The 23993-nt window shown below is 42.4% G+C and overlaps 1 long non-coding RNA gene across 1 annotated transcript in view; it reads right to left on the bottom strand.

Annotated features, from left to right (window-relative positions):
- LOC108796741 overlaps nucleotides 1–22165 on the bottom strand; it is a 25820-nt gene extending 3655 nt beyond the window's left edge. The window contains exons 1-2 of the long non-coding RNA XR_001941828.1: nucleotides 22155–22165; nucleotides 19702–19704 (exon numbers count right to left, since the gene is read on the bottom strand). This is a non-coding gene — a long non-coding RNA (uncharacterized LOC108796741). The remainder of the gene's footprint in view (nucleotides 1–19701; nucleotides 19705–22154) is intronic.
- Between the last annotated feature and the right edge of the window lie 1828 nt (nucleotides 22166–23993).

Raw genomic sequence — 23993 nt, forward strand, 5'->3', positions numbered from 1 at the left:
TATATATATATATATATTAAATATAGTTTAAATAATAATGGTTAAAAAAATAGGAGCAAAAATAATTAATTTTAGTTTCATTGCAGACTGGTGACATCCAATCTGTACCGCTCCGATCAGGAGGGATCTGTGCACATGAAAGGGGCCTTACTCGGTAATTCCTAGATTTCAGGTCAGAAATTGCCGCTAAGGGTGGCAAGGAAGAATGCAAACAGGGGCAAAAGGACAAGGTGTGCTTCATACGCCCTGTAAACTTCTATGAAGTTTTTCTGGTCTTATATAAGCATGTCCAATGTTCACAACTGGTCGAACATTTTTTTCTACCTTCATTTCTGAAGTATATAAAGAGTTATTATTGGCAACTTTTTAAAAATATTTTTGAAAATTAAAAGTACAAACAAAACAGAAATTTGTAGCATAATAGCAAAGCTTCCTTAAGCCTACTTAAAATGTATGTTACACTACAGAAAGGCACAATGATATTCTCAGTGCAGGTCAGTAGGAATTTCAGGCAACTCCCTTTCCCATATGGTAGTAATCCAGACCAAACACACCAGTCCTCGTCACCTGGACACTGGAGCAAAATCCATTTTCACTGCTGATTTATCTTGTTTTAAGTGGAATCAAATGAAAACCTGAAAGCCCCCAGATAATAAGAGCAAAAGTAAAATTCCATTCGAAGTTCAGAGTTTCCCCTTTGGACTAATAATTGTACATTGCTTGCTTGATATAATCATATGTGTTTGATGCCTGTCTATCGCCCTTTTTCAGGTCTGAACAAGTCTGCAGTGGAAGTAACAGGTTTAACTTTAAAGTGACACTAAAATCTTGAAAATACATTCAAGGACCTTAACTATTACCAAAAATGTCTCTTATTTGTGTATCTCTCAGCTGTAGATCCTCAAATCATCTCTGAATTGGTGCTGACACTGTCCTTCCTTCTGGAGGGTGGTTACTTTTGTTCCCCATGGTCCCTGTGTGTGTTGTAAGGTAGTCACCACTCCAAGCTCACTCCCGTGATGGACTACAATCTCATGTTTAGATTACTAATTTGTATTGAGATTGTAGTCCATCACGGGAGCGAGCTTGGAGCGGTTACATCAAATGGTCTCTACTGTATCAAAATGATATTTTGTTGTTAGGCAGCTCACATTGGACATTTTCGATTTGCATTCCCAAATTTCTAACACAAAAGCAAGAAATAATTTATAATCATTGCTCATTCAAGCTTAGAAAAACACCACGTAAGTAAACACACCCTTCTTGTACATTATCATCTGGAAGCATTTCTGTGTGTTCTTGTCATATAAGGGGTGCATTGGGGGCACCCTGGAAGCATTTTTCTCCATTCTCCTGCAAGGAATAGAAATCATATATAAACCCCATACAGGGAGAATGTATGTCACAGTAAAATCATTATCAAATATAAAGAGATATCCCAAGTACGTAAGCAATTAACGTACAACAAAATAAAACATAATTGATGGGTATGACAGATGATCAATGATGTGGTTAATATGACTAGTCAGAAAACCTGAGAAAACGAAGCTCAATGCACTCTAGACATGACTTACATTTATATTATATGACCTATATAGCTGAACCATTGCTGCCACCTTATCTCATATACAACAACAGCCATGTGTGACCCCCCCAGCCTGCTGAAAATGACCAAATTAGTGCTTAGGCTCATGGCTAGGTTTACGGTTTCGTTCGATTCATGGTTAGGGTTATAATTACTTTTTTGATTAGAATTAGGTTCGTAGTTTGGGTTATGGTTAGGCATATGGTTAGGATTAGGTTCATGTATAGGTTCATAGTTAGGCTTATGGTTAGATTCATGTGTTAGGGTTATGATTAGGTTTTTAATTTAAATTAGGTTCATAGTTTGGGTTATGGTTAGATATATGGTTAGGATTAGGTTTATGGTCATGGTTAGGTATATGGTTAGGTTCATGGATAGGGTTAGGTTCATGGTTAGATTTATGGTTAGGTTCACGGTTAGGGTTATGAATATGGTTAGGGTTGGGTTCATGGTTCGGGTTATGATTAGCTTTATGATTAGTTAGGTTCATAGTTTGGGTTATGCTTAGGTTTATGATTAGGGTTAGGTATACAGTTAGGATTAGGGTTATGGTTAGGGTTAGGTCCATGATTAGGTTTATAGTGAGGATTAGATATATGGTTAGGATTAGGTATATGGTTAGGATTAGGTTTATGGTTAGTATTAGGTTTATAGGATTAGGTTTATGGTTAGGGTTATGATTAAGTTTATGGTGAGGGTTATGATTAAGTTTACGATTAGAGTTAGGTTCATAGTTTGGATTATCGTTAGGGTTGCGTTTATGGTTAAGTTTATGGTTAGGATTAGGTATATGGTTAGGATTAGGTTTATGGTTAGGTTTATGGTTAGGATTAGGTTTATAGTTAGGATTAGGTATATGGTTAGGATTAGGAAAAGGGTTAGGTTTATGGTTAATGTTAGGTTCATGGTTAGGATTAGGTTTATGGTTAGGGTTAGATATGTGGTTAGGATTAGGTATATGTTTAGGATTAGGAAAAGGGTAAGGTTTATGATTAGGGTTAGGTTCTAGGTTCAGGGGTTATGTTGCAGTTTGCGGTCAGTACGTGACTGTATTTTTCATGCGTGATTAATTAATTCTTCAGATGTGAAATCTGTCATCACATGTACATTATAAGCAAACAACTGTGTCCTCCATGCTGTGTGCAGAGCTCTGGCAGCTGACACATTGTTCAACTGACGCTGAGTGTAGACCCCCCGCAGGATTATAGCATCACTCCGCAGGAAGTGAGCAGTGACTGTCAGGAACATACATTGCGATCAGCCTCAAAACGACAGCCCTTGATGTACTGACAGCACAAACAGGTCTGCTCACTCATACCAATAGACTGACATGATACAGATAGACAGTTCCCTGCTCACTGTTTGCATTATAATTGATCACAACCAAGTATTTGTCTGTTTCCAATGTTTGGATCTATTTCTCTCTGTTAGCTAAGCAGACATTCTGAGTCCACGCAAGCAAGCAAGCAAGAAAGAAAGAAAGCCATCATGTGAGTGGTAGGGGGTTATACTTGGCTGCACAACAGTCAGTGAGCAGCGCAGCAGTATAACCCAAGTGTATAAGAATTCTACTGACTGAAAATTCTACTCCTGCGTTTCCTAATGAATGATAAAGACGTGCAAATGTTAAATGTTCTTCTTGTTTAGTGAAATATGAATAACTGCATGTGAACATTTTGTATTCTTATATCTAGCCATAAGGGGGAGCTCTAGGCCAACTTTCACATATGTTCTGGGCTCTCCATATCTGCTTTGTTTAACTGCTTTGGTCCTGGGCACAGTTTCAAAAAGCAGGAACAGCGGTTAGTTGTCCCAGTGCCATTTTAAAATGGCCTCCGGCATCAGCGCCTTCTGCAGGCCCCTGCCGCGACTAGTGCTGGAACTGCTGGCCTTCAGTGACTGTTGGGACCCAACGCTAAGCCCAAGAGCTAAAACAATGAGCTCCTGATCTTGCTACAGAACACTTAATAGGAGCACCTGTAGCAGATTCTTGCATTTACACTGGAAGGGATGTGAGGTGACAAAAAATGTCACAGCGCTTCCTGCTACTATGGAGGCTTGGGTAGAGCTGTTGCAGCCTCTTTCCAGCCTCTCTGCAGCAGCAGATTGCTGCTATATTAATCTATAGCTACATAATAGTAGCTAGCAGTAGATCACTATTAAAGTTGCACCACATCTGCATGGGGGGGGGCTCAGATCCAGATCCCAAATGAACAAAACTATATTAAAAATATTCACACACAAAATGAATTCCCAAGTCACAACAATGATGTTACATGATCTGGGTGACATCTGCGTTTACTGTGCCAGCATCAAATTTTCACTTGTGAATGCATCTGCATTTGAATTTTTAGCGATCGCAAACCTGTGAAAAAGTCGCCGTGGTGCTAATTTGTGCCCTCATCCAACTTAACTTAATTTTACGCTAATTTATACAAACCGGTTTTGTGAATTTTTTACCTTTTTGAGACTTCTAAGTGCGTTGTTCAGCAGCTGGAGGAGGGGAATCAAACCTCCGTTCATTGTAACACAAGTATGTAGTTTTACCAGCTTCACTCAACACAATAAACAATCTTGAATGGGCGAAATTCTTGGAAAATGCATAAATGAGAACACGCTACAAATCCACGTGAAATGAAATATGTGAGTCATACAAAACTGAACCATTAACATAAAAATAGAGCACGTCAATAAATGTGCAGAATGACTTTCTTTAGACTATTGTTGTTAACCTTGAGCTCTGGGAATTGCACAAAAAGTACCCTTGCAGTTCCTTCCCCCTCCCTTACCCCACTGCAAGGATTAAATGTTCCTTAGGTCTAGGCCACAGTGGTAGCCAAACTTCGGACCTCCAACTGCAGTGAATACTGTCCCTGGAAGTCTTGTTTGTGGTTGTCAGAGTCTTGCAATGCCTAATGGACAATTTCACAACAGCTGTAGGGCCGATGCTTGGCTACCCCCTGGTCTAGGAGTAGAGTAATAAATCTTATTTCTGGCTCTAGGGGGCTTCAGCGCTCCCCTCTTCTCTCTGATGCTGTGGGTTGTGGCAGGCCCTATTGGCTACTGGCCCTGTATGGTACTTGATGACATCTGGGTGCAACTGCCCTGCCGGAGCACCTTAGAGAAGAGGCTTCGGGGGGACCAGTCACACAGATGGAGGGAGTCTGCCAGAGCACAGAAAAAGGTAACTATTACACCTTATTTCTCCACTAATAGACTTAATGAGCATTTACCCTTAAAGTGCAGGCAGCACTGAAAGGGGAGTTTTCGTGTAATTCCCAGAGTTCAGCTTTATTAAAACTCATGTTTTACTAGTCCCTTATCCCGGAGAAGATAGATGGGTGGACAGATGGATACCTAAAATGCATACGAAAAAAGAAAGGCAGATACACATGCACGTGCCATAGATAGGCAAAGAGATAAATAGGTAGACAGAAAATTATAGAGACAGAGACAAGCATATTAGATGTTTAGTTGGATGACAGCAATATGCTAAGGATGGATGGATGGATGGTTGGTGGATGGATGGACGGATGGTTCATGGATAAATGGATGTATGATTGATGGATAGACGGTTAATAGAAGATTGGAGAGACAGTTGATGGATAGATGGATGACTGACAGAGATGGTCAAAGAGAGAGATAGAAAGAGAGAGAGACAAAGAATTATATAGATGGATGCACAAATAGGTGTATATATATATATATATAAAAAACAAATATACTGACATATTAGCACATTTTGGGCAAATTACTTTTCAGGCGCTCTCCTCCTCCGCTGCCACTTCCATCTTCACCCGGCCTTCTTCCAGGTTTAGCGTATTTGGCCTCTTGACAGGCTGGGCCGGGATGATGTAACTCCTGCGCATGTGCACATGGAGTTACTCTGTCTAACTCTCCTCTCCTGATATACTCTGCACTGCTAGAGGACTCTGCTCCTTCCTCTATATAATTCTCCTCTCCTGATATACTCTGCACTGCTGGAGGACTCTGCTCCTATCCAACTCTCCTCTCCTGAAATACTCTGCTTGCTGGAGGACTCTGCTCCTTCTGCTATCTAACTCTCCTCTCCTGATATACTCTGCACTGCTGGAGGACTCTGCTCCTATCTAACTCTCCTCTCCTGATATACTCTGCTCTGCTGGAGGACTCTGCTCCTATCTAACTCTCCTCTCCTGAAATACTCTGCTCTGCTGGAGGACTCTGCTCCTTCCTCTATCCAACTCTCCTCTCCTGAAATACTCTGCATGCCGGATGACTCTGCTCCTTCTGCTATCTAAATGTAGTCATATATTAGCCCACATCAGAGTTTTAATTGGGTGACTGAATTTTTTTTAACTACTAATTCTGCAGTTGTGTGGAAATAAGAGCACAATGGTTGGATGGTTTACTATGTTGATTCAAAACAGCAAAGGATGATGACCACTTGTTGATAAGATCATTTGAAGCCCATTGCATTCAACATGTTACAGATAAAGTGAGATTCATCAAGAGGTAATCCCAAGTTCCTGAGTGGAATCTAAGTAAATTCAGCTGTTTCCTGGATTGAGAGCAACAATGTAATCATGGTGTTGTTGGCAATTAGTTTCCCTTGCTGCCCTCTTTTGTCACTTGCAGGTTCAAGTCCTGAAATATTCCCACCAAATCTCTAACTAACTTCCACAACACAGCTGATGATGGCATCACCTTCCACATCGAAAGTCCCAGCAATGCAAATAACTGAAATGACCAACTGCAGGAGACTGACTCCTCGTGGGAGGGGCAGAGACACAAAGTACTGCAGAAGAATCTTCTGACCAAAGTGTCTGGAGGGTACAAGAAGTCATCAGTGAAGATCTTGTCATCAAAAAGCCATCAGGTCTTGGGTGTCACTAGACTAGAAAATATGCACTATAATACTGATGCTTCCACTGCTGAAAATGCCTTTGCAAAATAAGCATGAGGGATGTTAGAGTGAGTTCAAACTCCTGATCTGCATATGTATTTTGGCTCTGAAAAGTTTAAACCTTTGAGTCATTGGGGGTGATTTACTAACCTAAACACACGCACGCAGTAGGTGCGTGTGATTTTTACACAGCAAAACGTATTTATCAACCAAAAAGTCTCTAAAAGCATATTTCCACTAATGCCATACAGGTGAAACTCGAATAATTAGAATATCGTGCAAAAGTAATGGCAGTAAGTGCTGCAAAAGGGGCCCAAACCAAGTACTGAGTGCATATGCATGCTTGTACTTTTCAGAGGTCCGATATTGTTCTATGTACAATCCTTGTTTTATTGATTGCATGTAATAATCTACTTTTTTGAGGTTGTGGATTTGGGGTTCTTGGGGTTTTCATGAGCTGTAAGCCATAATCATCACAATTATGACAAATCACAGCTTGAACTATCTTGCTTTGCATGTAATGAGTCTATCTCGTATATTAGTTTCACCTTTTAAGTTGCATTAGTGAAATAAATGAACTTTGCACGATATTCTAATTATTCGAGTTTCACCTGTATATGTAAAAATCATGCACATGATGCATATATAATGCTGCTTCACAGTTTAGACAAAAATGGTTAGCTCATGCATTTACATTCCTGCATTCATCAACGCAAGCAACACAACATAGAGCTAATTTACACAACATCACCTTGTAATTCATGCAGGGCTTTGCACAACACACCTGCTGGGTGTGTACACACTACAAAGGTGTTTAGATTCCACCGATAGATCATGCTGGGAGGGAACACACTACAGAGGTGTATACATGTTCGTGGTGTGTTTATAAGGTTAGTAAATCAACCCCATTATGTTAGCATGTTCATAAGGATAGGTCAACAATGGGAGACTTGGTGCACTCTCAGTTAAGTTTCCTTTATCTGGATTGTCTCTAGAGACCATCAATGAAAATTCATACTTGGCTTTTGTCCCACAGTATGATTTATGTCAGTAATATTATACTCTATGACCACATGACGTATCTTATGCTTCCCAATAAAGAAGAAAAAAAACCTGTTTAGAGATTTGTGGGTTTAATGAATTCTTAATGGACCATTGAAAGAGTTTGGCCTCTATATCGATGCTTATCAATCCAGAACAATGTACTCAGCTAAGTGCATTGTTCGTCCAGCAATTACTGGCGCGCGTTCCATTGACTTGACCTAATTTATAGGTAACTGTGAGGGAGGCAATCACTTATATAAAGTGGAATTATCCACAGACACACATTCACACTGCGTCACTCCATTCACGTACGTGCTTTGTCTGCTGAGATTCCCTTACGTGGCAAATAATAATCACTTGTTCCAATTAGACTGATTCCATTTTTTAAGTGACTTTCTGGTTAAAGTCAGTCTTCAAGCTGCAGCTTCCTCTGCAACGATGACATGGAATGATCACCTCTCCGGCGGGCTATGCTGCCCATCTGCTGTATAGTAGACAGTGGCGTCACAATGGGGGTGCGGGGTTCCGGCTGACACCATTGGAGGGGTGACACCAAAATGACTGACAGTCATTGACTCAGTGACTCCGTGACACTGTCGGGCTCTCGGTCCATGACAGAGTGCCCGACTTTTTAGAGGGGTCGACACCAAAATGACTGTCAGTCAGTCATTTTGGTGTCACCCCTGCAATGGTGTCACACGGGTGCGGACTGCACCCCCCTTGTGACGCCACTGGCCTAAGGGTTAAGAATAATTTTCCCCTGAGGTCTTCTTTAAGTTTTTGGCCAAAGATACCCTTTAACTGGTCTAACATTGAAGACAAAGCCACTTCTTTCTAATGTTATCTTGTAACTGGTAGCTACGAGATGCCTTCCACATTACAGAACAGGTTCATCTGAATGTGAGTAACTCTTACTAGCTGTACATGACCTGGATAATGGGAGCCTTCAGAGATATAATGTACTTGCTACATATTAATATATACAGCATATACATATATATTATATTGTATATATATACAGTATATATATATATATATCTATCTATCTATATATATATATCGATATACATATCAATATATATATATATATGAAAATTGTAGGGCAAAAAGCTTTCAGGCGGAAGGTGCCGCATGAAAAAAGCCGTCGTTGCCCTTTATGGTTTGGCTTATTATTTCTGACTTTTTGTTTTTCTGCGTACGTTAAAAATAAAGTCATTCATAAATCACGTGTAATAGCTTCCTTCACAACCTGACTCAGAGCTAATATGCAAAACTCTCTCCCTTGTTCCCGCACAAAAGGATGACAGAGAACCGTCATTAAACGCCCCTCATTTTTCTGTGACAGTGTCTGTCATTAGGGCGACGCTTCCCGTGCTGGTTTCAGACCGGTAATAATAACAAGAGAAATAAAATAAAAGGCATTTGATGCGGCGGGCAATTAAACTCACGCGGTGACACGCTTTTGTTTCGCCTTCCTTGTAAAGTGACCCTGATTCACTCTGTGTGATACAGTTGAAGGCTCTTGAGTCACCCGCCAACTTCTAATAAGTCAGAGACTCGACCTGCTTAAAGTGTATCTAAGGGGAATGTTTTCTCTGCTTCCTGCTTCACCAATCACATTCAAAGTTGCTCAGCATCTGTTTGGTGTCCGTAGGAGACTTTTTAGTACTGAATTGTTTTTTTTTACATCAGGTCTTCTTATAAGTGAGAATCAGCAAGGAGGATGTTCTAGAATCACCAACGCATGTGCTCCAGAATCACCAGACTACAGATAGAGGTGAACGAGATGAACAAGTGCACTACAGCTGTTGCAGATGGACCGTCCTCTTTGTACACATATCTAAACCCAAAAACAAAGATTAATATATTACAGATTTTTTAAACTTATTTAGAGTTTTTTTTTCCTTTTATTATAACCTGGTGATCCTGACAGGTATACACACTTCCTGTTCTAAGCCAACAATCAGGGCCATCACTATGATGAGTGCTTGCTTGCAGCCTTTCCGGCCAGAGCATCCCAGGTTGCTAAAAGCTGGGGTGGTAGATGTGTAAAGGCCATACACATCTGCCCATTCAGCTCTTAGCAACCTGGGATGCTCTGACCGGCATCCCATCCAGTTCTTGGCAACCAGTCACTGGTTGACAGGAGCTGAGGAGGAAGCTCTGGGTGGCAACCAGTGATGTCACTGGTTGGCAGGAGCTGAATGAGAAGCTCTGGATAGCAACCAGTGATGTCACTGGTTGCCAGGAGATGAATGAGAAGCTCTGGATGGCAACCAGTGATGTCACTGGTTGCCAGGAGCTGAATGGGAAGCTCTGGCTGGCAACCAGTGATGTCATTGGTTGCCAGGAGCTAAGGAGGACGCTCTGGCTGGCAACCAGTGATGAATAAGCCGTCGGGTGAAACATGTGAGCGGTTGTAGTTGGTTGGGGGTGTGCAGTGCTGGCATTTGTTGCTTTATACACTTTTATTCACTGATATACTGGATTTACAGTGAATTTCAATAAAGTCTGCAGTATTGGAATTCTCTGGATAGTGCGGTCTGTTCGTATACTGGCAACCACTGATGTCACTGGTTGCCAGGAGCTAAGCAGGACGCTCGGGCCTGTGTAAGGCACCTCCTGCCCGGATAGCATGCACCTCCAGCACAGTCATACCCCCTACATCAGGCAATGAAAAGGCTAGGGACACCCCTGGCAACAATGCTCACTCATTGTAGTGTATCCATTAAAGAGCAGCAGTGTCATCCAAATAAAGGAAGTGTGTTAGGGCCACAAACATCCTCCCCTCTCCTCTTCCCAATAATAGGAGAGGTGTTTTGTAGTTCACAGAGAACTCCGGCAGGGCTGACAACACCAGATGGAATTTTAGTGCAGCAAAGGTAGATTAGTCAGCTCAGATAGGAGCTCACTGGATTTTTTGGCCAATCCACAGGTATTTTTCTGGACCCGCAATGTTGGAAATGAACAAAACGTGGGGAGACGTGCCTGTTTTGTAGAGTTGCACTGAATATTTTTTTTTATTTGAAATGAATATATAGTTTAGGGAAAAGAAACAGCTTAGAAACAATTGGGCTGTATCCGCATCCATAAATGAAGATTTGTTTGAATGAACACTAATTCAAATAGAGACGCAGGGAACGGAACGAATCAAAAAGCCTTTCCTGGATCCTGGACCGGCTGCCAAAATACTGTAACTGGAATGCAGACATTTCCCCCAAAAATGACAAAACAATGGATATTAAAACGTTACAATAGACCATTGTTCTATTTGTGGGCTGACCCCTCAATGGTGTTTATGGATTTAAATACATGGGAAAAAAACAAAACAAAAGATTTTGCAGCAGACACGACATCACTGATGGGTCATTGTCTGCCATGGCAGAGCTCAGAGTTTTCATCTGCAGGCATTATTCCGTATCAGAAAACAACACAAAGGTATTCCGTCTACTTTATCTCATGGCAGCCGCGACCCCGTCCCGCAGGCTGAACCTTTTCATACTTCAGTAAGCCTATGCAAATTGTTATTTTGTGTTTAGCAAAATCTTATTTTGCATTCGGCTTAAAAAAATGCCCGAGCCATCGAATAATCCGAGCATTAATATTATCAAATCCCCCGCCGCCGACAAACAGAGGCATTACTTTTTTTTAATTTTTTTTAGAACCAAAAAAATAAATGGTAATGTGGTTTGTACTTTTAAATGATTATTTTCAAAATGGCTTAAAGCGACATTAAAGTCAATTTTTTCCCCCCTCCCCCATGTTAATTTCAGCACTTACCTTAAATTATGTTTCTTAATCCGATCTTCTTCTTCTTTCCTGATGTTTTCATGTGTCCCTCCAGCGGTGCGGCGGCTCTCCTATCCAGCGCTGACTGCTCTGTCTCTCCGATCCAGCGGTGTCTGCATGCGGGTGCATGTGTCCATAGACTTACCTTGCATCTCTGCTCGTCTCCCGGGCGAGAATCCGAACTGCGCATGCGCCCGCCCCAAGATCCTTTGCGGTCGTACGAGCAGTTCCTGATTCTCGGCGCGGGAGCAAGCAGCGATAACGAGGTAAGTTTAAACCTACTTAAAGCGGGGTTTTTTTTAAACATAAACTTCTTGCCTATATCTGCTGCTTGCTAGCAGTAGATATAGGCAAAAAACCCGGAGGGTTTAGAACCCCTTTAATTTTGCCCCTACAATCTGTGTGCAAAAGTGTATGTAACCTAATTCTTTTTTTCTAGCGTTTTTTTTATAGAGTGGGGAAGGATTAGAGCCCCTGTCAGGTGTTTACTTATATTATTATAATTTTATTATTTTATTATTTCATCTTTGTTATATTATTTTTTATTTGTATCCATACTTGGTGCCGGCAGGCATCTTGTTTTCGTCTAGGTTAAAAATAAATAAGCTGTGTGTCTTCACAAATACACCGGAAATTGCAAAGCAAGACACTCCCTTCCTCCCTCCTCCCTTCTCCAAGCTAGTAGACGGACGGCTGCTGGAGACTGCCCTGTCCTTTGTAATCTTGTACTGGACAGGAAGTTCCGGGAAGCTGAGCTGAGAGAGTTAGAGCTGTTTGGACTCTAATTGCTCGGGCAAAAAAAATATAAAGGAATACTTTGCTGGGCAATTTATATATATAAATGCTTTCTATTTACTACTTGCAGCCAACAGCCGGTTAGTTCCAGGTAACATGGGCAGCTTTTTGAAGGCCGATTTACAGCTTGTGGAGTGAACCCGAGCTAATAGCAGGGAGATCAGACTACACGAGTTGAATTGTAAGACACAAAACTGGGATACAATCAGGTTCTTCCTCCATATTGCTTTTAATCACTGGTCACACTGCTGTTACAATTGTCGTTCATCTTTGTGAATAAACCTGCGAACAGTCTTGCCTTGAAAAAAAAAAATGGCATAGTTAGTTATAAGAGGCAGTGCTAAGATATCCTGTTAGAAAACCCAGCATGCTTTACAAATTGAACATGATGGATGTACCCTGTATTAAATGTAACATAGTAGGTGAGAGGGTCACTCTCAGGTAGGCTGTTTGGGTTATCAGGAGGGTGTAACTAGAAATCAGAGGGCCCCATACAAAATTTTGCTATGGGGCCCTGTGATTTCTAGTTGCGTCCCTGTCCCATATCCTTCAATATATACAGGTCTATTCACAAAAGGGGGAAGAGTTTGGGGAAGGCAGGAGAAGTGAACAATCTAGGACAGCATAGCTGATTTAGAAAATTCTCAAAATCAGCTATGTTGTCCTAGATTGTTCACTTCTCCGGCCTTCTCCAAATTCTTCACCCTTTTGTCAATAGACCTGTTAGTGAATTAAGAAACTAATGTAAGAGTTTCTTGGATTTATCAACGCTAATACCACTAACTGGGGAAGGGAATTCCACATTTTTACTACTCTCACAGTAAACAATTCCTTGCGCAGCCTAAAATATAATTGCCTCTCATCCAACCCCTTGTTGTGCCCTCATATAAACAATGGAGTTCTTAGTCTAAACATTTTATTCCTGATAATGCGGTCCCCATTAATGATTTTGAATATTGCAATTAAGTCCCTTCTTGAGGGACTCTTTTATGGATGTTTATCCAAAAAAATAAAACGTACATAACTAACTTGATTTTTTTAAATATATACATATAAGAAATTAAATAATCTGAACATTGTGGATGTACACTGTATTCAATGTTTATCTATTAAAGACAAATGTAGATAAATAATAGACCATGCCAAAAAAATAAAAAATGTGTGGGGTCTCCCCCAAAATCCCTTACCAGACCCTTGATCTGAGCAGCAGAGTTGAGGGCATGTGTCTTGGTATGGTGCAGAAGGGGGAATCACATGATTGCCCCCCACTCCCTTCCTGCTCTGCCAGGCTGCTGCTCAGATCAAAGATCTGGTAAGTTTATTTAGGGGGGACCCCATGCATTTTTTTCCCTTTGTTTACCACGGGGTCCCTCCGAAAATTCCTCCCAGACGTAAAGGGTCTGGTATGAATTGGGGGGGGGACACCACACATTTTTTTTTATTTTCACATTTAAAAACAACCTAACTCCATCCAAATAGATTTGAATAGATCCAAATTCCAAAAACAAAAACTTCTGATCAATCCGAATTAAGAATATCAAACAGATCCAAATTTCAGAAATTGAAAAAAGAAAAAATCTGGGCAGAAACTAAACGAAAACATTTTTTTTAGCCGTGCGCATCAACTTTAAAATTAAATAGATAACACATAAATATGTTTTTTTAAATATAGAAATATAAAATATAGAAATATAAAAAAATAAAATGATAAATTAACAAAACTGAATGACATCTTTAAATCTAACTCTTACAATTCAGAAGCGTTTATTTGTTTTCCGGCAGAAATGAAAGAAAAAGAAACTGAAGGAGGGGAAAAAAAATCAGTTATCTGCGAAAACAAGAAATAAGATTTGGAAACGGCAGCTTCTCATCACACGGCCTAATTCCTGTCTGCAGAGAAAACATTGAAGTCCGCACAAGTATTTGGAGCAAATGTTCCATCTCATTATTCTATCTCGGCACTGTAAATTGGATCAGCCAGACGCGTTGTTTTGGATCGCGCACAAGGAGTCATGTGGAAGATTTTCGTTTTTACTATTTTTGGAGCGAGAACTATTTTCATAATCTCAGCAAAGTGCTAGAAAAGTCATACCCCAGATCGCGTTGCTCACACGTTATTAATTAGGCCGGTGGGAGACTGCGCTTTATGGGCCCAAGCCAAATTCCACTGGATTAAGATAAACAGATTATCGGTGTTATGAAAATTCTTTATTAGTCATCAGTAAGGGATTAGGGTGATGTGAAGGAGAAGAGAGACTTTGCGGGAAACTGCCGTCTGAAAATCACGTTACCCACCAGCTATGAGCGTCACGGATTCAATAGTATGATCGCATTAAAGCAGCACTCCAGGTAGACGTATGTGCAATATAAATGTGAACTTGTTTGGCCAGGTAAACCATATGGATAAAACTATGCGGACACCAGTGACGTGCTGTGGAGTCCTCGCTAGGCGAGGCATTTCCCCCTGCATGCCGGCCCCCAGCCCGCCTCTGTCCCACCCCGCCCCCAACCTGGTCACTGAGCTGTGTGGAGGAGGGAAGAAGGAGACAGAGAGGAGCATTTTTTTTTTTGCTTGGACCAAAGGTGCTTTGCCATTGGTCCAGCTCAAGCCTCTAACAGTAAGTAGTGGCTGTTGCAGCTCTGGCTTCACTATGTTAGGTTACACAAGCAGTGGGGAAGTCCACTGCTGTGTAACCTAACTTAGCTGTCAAAAGCCGGATGCAGCGCCGACCTGTTATTAACAGGCAGCGATCTGTCCATGAAAGGTTACACAGCGGGGAGGCTTTCCCTGCCGTGTGACCTGTAACAAGCCGTTCTGAATGGAGAAAAAGCTGTCAGCTTCGGACTTCAAGCTGACAGCTTTTTCCTCCATAATACTAGGTGAGGCTCTGCCTTCCCTGACCGCACATCCCCCACCAAATTACTGAGTTCCATTGAAGGTCATACGAAGAAAGTTTACACAATTGTGCACTTCCAACCTTGTGGCAATAGTTTGGGGAAAGCCCTTTTCTTTCCAGCATGACTGTACCCCCCATGGTTTGACCAGATTGGTGTGGAGGAACTTCAGTGGCCGGCACAATGTCCTAATCTCAACCTTATTGAACCCTGTTAGGATAAACTAGAACACTAATTGGAAGTCAAGCCTTATCTTCCAATATCAGTACCTGACCTCATCAATGCTCTTTTGGCTGAATAGGCACAAATTCCCACAGACACGCTCCAAAATCTCCTGGAGAGTCTTCCCAGAAGAACGGAGGCTTTTATGGACGTAAAGAGGAGACGAGCTTCATATTAATGTCCATGGTTTTGGATTGGAATGTTCAAAAGGTTCATATAGATTGGACAGTCGGGTGGCCACAAGCGTTTGTACTTGGTTGAGTGGGCTCTGTGCAGGCCACTTGAGATCCTCCATATCAACCTCAACAAACCAAACCAGAGCTGGCTTTGTGCACCTGAACTCAAAAATTTGGCGCGGTGTCCACCTATTTTTGGCCGCCAAGTACAGCTTCTTCAGCTCAGACTGTAAAAGGTTCACTTTTAAGCAAGACAGCCAAGAAGACACATTACCCTCATTGTCTAAATACGATCAGCTAATTTGCATATTATCTGCCCTCCCTTCTTCGGACATTGAGGGAAAATTAATAGGTTATCCTTAGAGATTTAAATAGTTAGAAATTGTCATCTGGGTGTTCAGAAATCTTGGCTCATCATGAGCTATAAATCCATATTCTGTGCAGTCATTCTAAGCGGTGGGTGTGTGCGGCTGAGACATTAATTAACTACAGAGCTCAGCAAGGGAACTGGTCTAATGAGGGCCTCTCTGCGCCGCGCCATGCATTCATTCAGCACATGACTGTGAAAAGGAGCGTAACGTGGGAATCATATGCCAGAGTCTACTGTGATTGACAGTGTAAAAGCAGGTTTATCAAATGTTGGTTCTCAACACAGGGAAACTTGGCTGACCCACATTGTATCAAACAACGGGTAGCCATTGTTGGCTCCGTATTTGCTTATTCAAGGTCGGGTTTAAGTATTGTTAAAAATAAAAGACCCTCATTGCAACATTTAGCTTGTCTCATATAAGGAAATATAAATATTGATCAGAAACACTAGGGATACACCGATGCCGATACTAGTACTGGTACTCGTCCAAATGTCCTGATACCTTCCCTGATACCGGAACTTCCAGCCAGAGGAAGATTCCCTCTGAGCGGCAGTGCCGTAGGGGAACATGGAGCCAGCTTCCGGGGCAATCAGGTAGCCACGTGGCGAGTAAAGACCCACCTTCCTGATTGGCTGTTCAGCCGGCTTTCCAGCCATTCAGCATGGAGCCAGCTTAAGGAAGCCGGGCAGCTTCCTGATTGGCCAGAAAGCCGGCTTAATGCTGATTGGCTGGGAAGTCGGCCTCCGGCCAATCACGATCGAGTCTGGCCAAAACACGGAGCCTTCCTGATTGCCCAGAAAGCCGGCTACATGCCAGCGGAAGCACCAGTTTTGGCAAGTACCGAAAGCAAAATATCGTTACTCTATTTCAATACCGAAAAACGGGTATCTGTGCATCCCTTGCATTTTAATAATGCTATTAGGTTAGCATAATACTGTACTAGGTTTTTGGACCACTTCATAAATAAAGTGCATCAAGATAATATAAAAGATCAATACTTTGAGTCACTGACCTGGAACAAAGATGCAGATTGGGAGTTCCGGATGGAGATGAGCAAAATGGGGATTTGCTTTGTCGAAATGTTGTTGAAAATGTAGAAAACTTTAGGGAAATGTATTGTAGTCAATGGGAAAGGGAAAATTCGGGTGGTTTTTAAGCTTGCAATGGCCTTTAGATGTCCCCTGGCGGTTAAAGCGAACCTGTGCCCAGATCATGGACAACAAAGTATTAACATATTCTAAACAAGAAGTAAAAGTATTATAAAATAAGTCCACAATTATCTCTGTATCTATAAGTATTATGAAGGTGGCTGTAAGGTAATCAGGTCTTCTATGCATGTGCGTCGGTCCCGCTTTTCGTACCATAGGAAAACAGGCACTTGCGGGCATGCGTGCGCATTGGGACGTTCGCGCACAGGTGCGCTAATCTGGTGCACAGGAAGTGATGAAGTACCTCTGGATTCATCTCCCTATTTAAAGCAAGCACAGCCTGGGCTTAGTGGCTGGATGGTCTTTCAGCTGTTCCCTGTGATCCTGTTTGCTCTGCCTGTTTACTGCTCCTGCACCTTGACCCGGATTGCACCTGACTGCTCCTGATTGCCGTCTGCCTTCTGACCTTGGAATTGCCACTGAACCTTGCCTCTGCCTCACCCCTTGTACTTCGCTGCCTGACTGGTGTGACTCCTGGCTTGTCTGACCTCGATTCTGCCTACTGCTCTGAAATCCTGCTGCCCGCCTGGTGTGACATCGGCTCTGCTCTACCCGATCCTGAATCTGGACTTCCGCCTGGCACGGTGTTGCCCCATCCACGGGCACCCATGCTACTTGCTGTTCCTCAGGCTCTGTTCCCATCCTCAGAGTTCGGGGGACGCAAGGTGCTAGGGGAGCCTCCTCATCCAACCAGTCTCCAGCCAGGTACATGATAGTGGCACTTTTTTTGCACCTGGAGAAGAGATGCAGTATAATCTCTGCATATGGAAAGGTTTCTTCACAGTAAAAGCTGTGAGAACCTGGAGTCAGCTTCCATAGTTCTAGCATGCTCTGTAGATTAATTACAAAAAAGTCTGGATGTGGTTTTACAGTAAGTGCATAAAATAGACCTGGCTAATACTATTTATAAGTAATACCACCTTAGATTGTTGATCCAGAGTGTCAGATTGTTTTAGGGGATCAGGAGGGATTTTTCCTGTTAGAAAACACTTTATAAGGAGTTTCTTGCATTCACCCGGATCAGTTGTGAGTTTAGAGAATCGAGAATGCCGATTTTTTTAGGTTGAATTCAATGAACTGGATAACTATGTATTTAGCTGTATAGGACTGCGCAAGAACTCTACCTCTGTAGAACCTTTACAATTAGAATAACAAAGCTGGACACGGTCTGACCTTCAGAGCCCCATAAAGATGTGAGTGGTGAACATTTTATAAACTATTCCAGCAATGTTCAATATGATACCTACGGGGATTATTCACTGTTCTAAGTAAATCCATATGTTCCCTGTGGGGAGCTCAGCGCTGGATGACTCCGTGTTTTATTTTCCGGAGCAGTTCATTTTTCACAAAGCTTTCGCCATATTTCCTTCCTTCATCGGGTCATTCCAGAACTAGGTCTACACATCGTACAATGTGAATTTTAGGATTTTCCATTTATAGTACGCTTTGGGAGCTATTTATAGAAAAGAAAATGAGACAAGGAAACAGAAATGGATGGAATCGGTTTCCCAAAGGAGAAAAATATCATTAAATAAGAATATCACTTTGCCACTAAAACAAAGGCTCAATTTAAACATGTGTGTGTGTGCATCAACATGTATTTTTTTGTGTGCTGGGTCGACGAACCAATTCACTTTGCATGAGCATATAATGAGCCTCAGTACATTAAAAACTGACCTGCACTGTTTTTGGGCAACAGAAAGCAACACATAGAGAATGTAATTGATATCTGTGCAATGTGGTGTACTGACAGGCAGGTGTTTCTTTATATTCTTGTGTGTAACTCTCAAGCAGGGCAGCCATCAGAAATGTTGGGGGCCCTTACACGGCCTTCTCCAAACTGCTACCACAAGGAAGGAAGTGCACAAATCTCTAAAATGTATTTGTATGCTGTAGCATTAACATGATCCTTTACCTGAAATACTTGAATGTAATAAGTTGGAGAGGCGCCCACATACTCTTTACATATAGGGGTTGATTTATTAAAGACAAACAGGCTGTTTAATTTGCAAGGAAAAGTTCCCTTCGCTTAGCGAATGAGGTGGAGCTCCACTGGCTTCCATTAACCTATCATGTAGAAGCAAAAACACTGCTTATTTTTTAGTTTCCATGAACTTTATTGGATATTCTTTGCCAAGGGAATTTTTACCTTATTCACTAACCTGAGTGAAAATTCTCTTGTAAAGTGAACAGCCCTGTTTGCCTTTAGTAAATCAACTACATAGTGTAAAAATGTTGATTGAGCTTATTTCACTAGCAATGCAGGGTCGTAGCTGGGGGCAAAAAGGGCAACCAGTTGTCAGTGGGTATGGGGAACTGGAATGCTGTGCATATAGGGGCCTCAACTAGCTGGCAGTGGGTACATGGAACTGTAATGCTGTGCATATAGGGGCCGCAACTAGTTGTCAGTGGGTATGTGGTACTGGAATGCTGTGCATATGGGGGCCTCAACTAGCTGGCAGTGGGTATGTGGTACTGGAATGCTGTGCATATGGGGGCCTCAACTAGCTGGCAGTGGGTATGTGGTACTGGAATGCTGTGCATATGGGGGCCTCAACTAGCTGGCAGTGGGTATGTGGTACTGGAATGCTGTGCATATAGGGGCCTCAACTACTTATTTGTCCAGGGCCCCATTTTGTCTAAAGTCCCCCGTGTAGAAATGATCTCCTTAGTAGCATCTGATCATCTAGTCATCTAGTACTTCAATCCACTTGCATCTCCTGCACTTCACCCGCTCGAGAGAACCCCAATGACCAGATTGGCTCACTGTGTGCTGGCGTATGATCGCTAGAACATAGTAAGCAGCACTGTACCTGTCCACCAGCAAACGTAGAGACAAAAGAACCAGCCAAACCACTCCGGATAGTCAACGTTTTATTGAATCCAATACTTAAACAATGAGAAACATGTTCTCCAACTAACAATTGATAACATAAATTAAAATTCGAAACAAAAAAAAGTGAAAAGAAAAAAAAAAGTGAAGAAAGAGCAGAACACGGTATATTGAGCAGAACTGAACATAATCACTCCAATACACAAAGTGAACAATAAAGACGCTCACCTAGATTTATAGGGATCCTGTAGTTTTAAGTTGAATGTGGTCAACTGAAAGGGGTCAATTTATAAATCGCCCAGCTGTACGCTGAGTGAATGCCATTCGCCCAGCATTCCTGCCACTAGATGGAGGATTTCCTATGCTGCCCTGGCTCCATCTAGTGGCAGGAATGCCATGCGAATGGCATTCACCCAGCATAAGGTTGGTGGAAGATCTATAGACCCCAAAGTGTTATCTATGGGCATAACCAGTTATGATGTATATAATTGATGCAGATTGTCAATATCATATGCACAGCAGTTTTTGTTTTTCAGAGTCCCCCCCTGTAATATAGTTTTATTCCCTGTTTATTCTGCCAGTAGATCCATTATTTTCCATTTCCTTTTACATAGAGACAATTCATTCTACAGTGAAATCCCCCAGCGGCGTTGTCTCCCTGTAGACAGGGTAGTCTTGGATGGATGTAGCTTTAAGAGACAAACAAATTAAAACCTAACTCCAGCTAACAAAGCAGTTATACAGGAACATGTTTTTTTGGGGGAAAAAGGTTTAAACTCCGATTAAAAATTGACCATTGTAAGGACCCCCTGCAGTGCTATATGGTTAGTCTCAACGCCTATAGGTGCCCCCTTTTTATTTTACCCATAGATACAAATGATTGTACATTATATCATATCATCCTTGTTTTCATTAATATTTCACAAAATATATACGTGAGGGACATATTTCTTCATGACATGTTCAGAAATGACATCAGGGAACTGATAGGCGACAATACATTGTAATAAAAGTAAACACAATAATTAACAGCAACCAATCAGCTTTGGCAATGTGGGTTACTGCTCTTTGCACATCCCAGGTTATGTCCATAATAATTCCATACAGCTAAATAGTGTTCCTTTTGTATTAAAATTATACTGTAGCTGTATTGTCTCCCTCCATTTTGTAAAGCGCCGTGCAAAGTGTTGGCGCTATATAAATCCTGTATAATAATATGCTCCTTCTACACTTCACAGTCAGTGGTACAATCTCCCTCTCTCTCGGCATTGGTCTTTTCCAAATAGGAGAGTCGGCATTTACGTGGTCACTGCCAGCCAGCCAGCTCGGCATGAACCGCAATCCCCTCAAAGCCCTTTAGCAGACATTACATGACCAATGCCTAAGCACTAATCACATGACTAGCAGTGGATGGGTTCCAAAGGAGAATTGCAGCAGAAATTTACTCGATGTTTGTTTATTGTTTTATCAACTTCCCAGAACTGTTCAAATCAGTGTTGATGTGCACTTTGTGTTGCATTTAATTCCAATAGGGCCCTTAAGAAGCTTCAACACACTAATGCCAATGCAGCACACCACAGTGCATGTACATCTATGTGTTGAAGGGTCGAGATGTGTTGTTTACTCCGTTGATACATGTCGGAGGCCCGTTGGTAATGAAACACATGTAGAATTGAAATGCATAATGTGAATCCAGCCCAAGATATACAAACTCCGGGATCTCAGTGAGAACAACTCCGGACTGAAAGGCTGAATTGCTAACCAACGAACCACCACACTGTCTAAAAATAAATTGAAGCATAAAATACACTGCCCGGCCAAACAAAAGGCACCACATGGATTTAATAAGCAAATAGGTCAGAGCCTTCCATTGGATAACAGGGCTAGGTGCAGCAATATTATGTGCTCAAAAAATGAGGTCAGCTGTCTACCTGAATATACTGAATGACCAGGAGTTTCCATCATTGGATTGCTTCTTCCCTGATGGCACATTGGGCATATTCCGAGATGGCAATGCCAGGATTCATCGGGCTCAGATTGTGAAAGAGTGGTTCAGGGAGCATGAGACATCATTGTCACACATGGAAGGGTCACCACAGAGTCCAGACCTTAACCCCATAGTGAATCTTTGGGATGTGCTGGAGAAGACTTTACACAGAGGTCCGACTCTCTCCCCATCACTACAAGATCTTGGTGAAAGATTAATGCCACTCTGGACGGAAATAAATGTTGTCACATTGCAGAAGCTTATCGATACAATGTCAACCAGGGCGCCTCAAAATTTTTGCACAGCATCATGCCTTTACATGGTGCAGGTGGGCCAGCCACCAGAACCATGGGGGATGAATGACGCTAACCCAGGGAGGGCGAGATCCATTCAGAAAAGGACAGAAGTTCACCTCCATCTAGGCCTGCTCTGTCTACTGCCCTCTACCATGCTTCTGCAGCTACAGCTCTTGATGTGATGGTAGGACTCTGATGTGAAGAGGGCTTCTAATGTGAAGGGGGAACTCTGATGGAAAAGGGGGACTCATATGAAAGAGGGTCCCTGATGAAAAAGGAGGAATATGATGTGAGGGAGGCTTCCGATGTGATGGAAAAACGCTGATGTGAAAGGACAGGACTCTGATATGCAAAGGAGGCTCTTATGTAAAGGAGACCCTCTGATTTGAATGGGACATCTGATGTGAAAGAAGGGGGAGAAGAGGTGACTCTGATGTAAAAGGGGGGGCTCCTGACTTGAATGGGGCTCCTGATTTGACGGGAAGATGCTGATGTGAAAGGACGGGACTCTGATGTGAATGGGGCATCTGATGTGAAAGAAGGTCTCCCAGTGGGAGAGGAGGTGACTCTGATGTAAAAGGGGGGGCTCCTGACTTGAATGGGGCTCCTGATTTGACGGGAAGATGCTGATGTGAAAGGACGGGACTCTGATGTGAATGGGGCATCTGATGTGAAAGAAGGTCTCCCAGTGGGAGAGGAGGTGACTCTGATGTAAAAGGGGGGGCTCCTGACCTCATGGGCTCCTGATGTGACGAGAAAACGCTGATGTAAAAGGACGGGTCTCTGATATGCAAAGGAGGCTCTAATATAAAAGGAGGCACTCTGATATAAATGGGGCTTCTGATGTGAAGGGGGGCTCTTAGTGTGAGGGAAGGTGACCCTGATGTAAAATGAGGGGGCTCCTGACCTGAAGGACAACTCTGATGTGAAGAGGGGCTCCTGATGAACCAGACAAAATATATACTGTGGGTGCCGCTGCCGACACACTTCCGCCAGGCATCCCTCGATCAGGTGATCAAAGAAGCGGGTTGGAAAATTCTTGGTCAAAAGGAGCAAGCAGCCAATCAGCTGCAAACTCCGCTGGGGTATCAGAGTACAATGCAAACAACGGAGGATCCGTCGGCCGGCGCTCATAAGCGTTGATGGAGAAATCCGTTTTATTTATTTTCTGTTCGGCCCTCAGACTGAATGAAAAAAAATGAACCGTGTATACCCCACTTAGGCTGCATTGCTTTACTGCGTGGCAGAGGCCTCCGGGTCACAAGACATCACACACATATGTATTCCAAACAAGCATTTCGCCTCTCGGCCTAGAGTTCCGCTTTACAATGATCTATGTCCTTCCCATCCATAAAAACTATAATGAAAATCCATTTTCAAAGCGCTCCCTATTCATTTGATCCCATAACAAATAGTTTTTAGAAAGATGAATGAGGAAAGACATCACAGGGCATGATGGACGGAGCCAATCATAAAGGGAAAAGGAGAAGAGAGGGAACAAGTGTCTGATCTGACAAGAGAAAACAAATTCCTATTTAAAAGAGAAAAGATGTGGATGTCATTAAGAACAAACGCGGCGATAGATGTATTGTGATTCGCCTTCCATATATAAACAGCCGGCTATCAAACACAATCCTGCCCATGGAAAAGATTCATGTTGGGGGGATATCCAGACGGAAGCAAAGCCGGAATTATCCGCGACATTTATTGCACAGACAGAACGGCGAACGTATGAAAAGTAGGCTGAGGTCAAAATAAAGTAAAAGATGGCAGTGAAATGTCGAGAGGGCCTTCCCACCGCCCTCGTTGCGGGAATCTGGGAACCCCATTTTGTCCACCCTTATAAAGTACAGAAGGGGTATTCTCAGCCCCGCCCATTCTAGTGCAATCTTATTGGGGTTGGTGGT

This window comes from Nanorana parkeri, unplaced genomic scaffold (genome assembly GCF_000935625.1).
Source record: "Nanorana parkeri isolate BGI_ZX_2015 unplaced genomic scaffold, ASM93562v1 scaffold31, whole genome shotgun sequence".
NCBI classification, from domain to species: Eukaryota; Metazoa; Chordata; class Amphibia; order Anura; family Dicroglossidae; genus Nanorana; species Nanorana parkeri.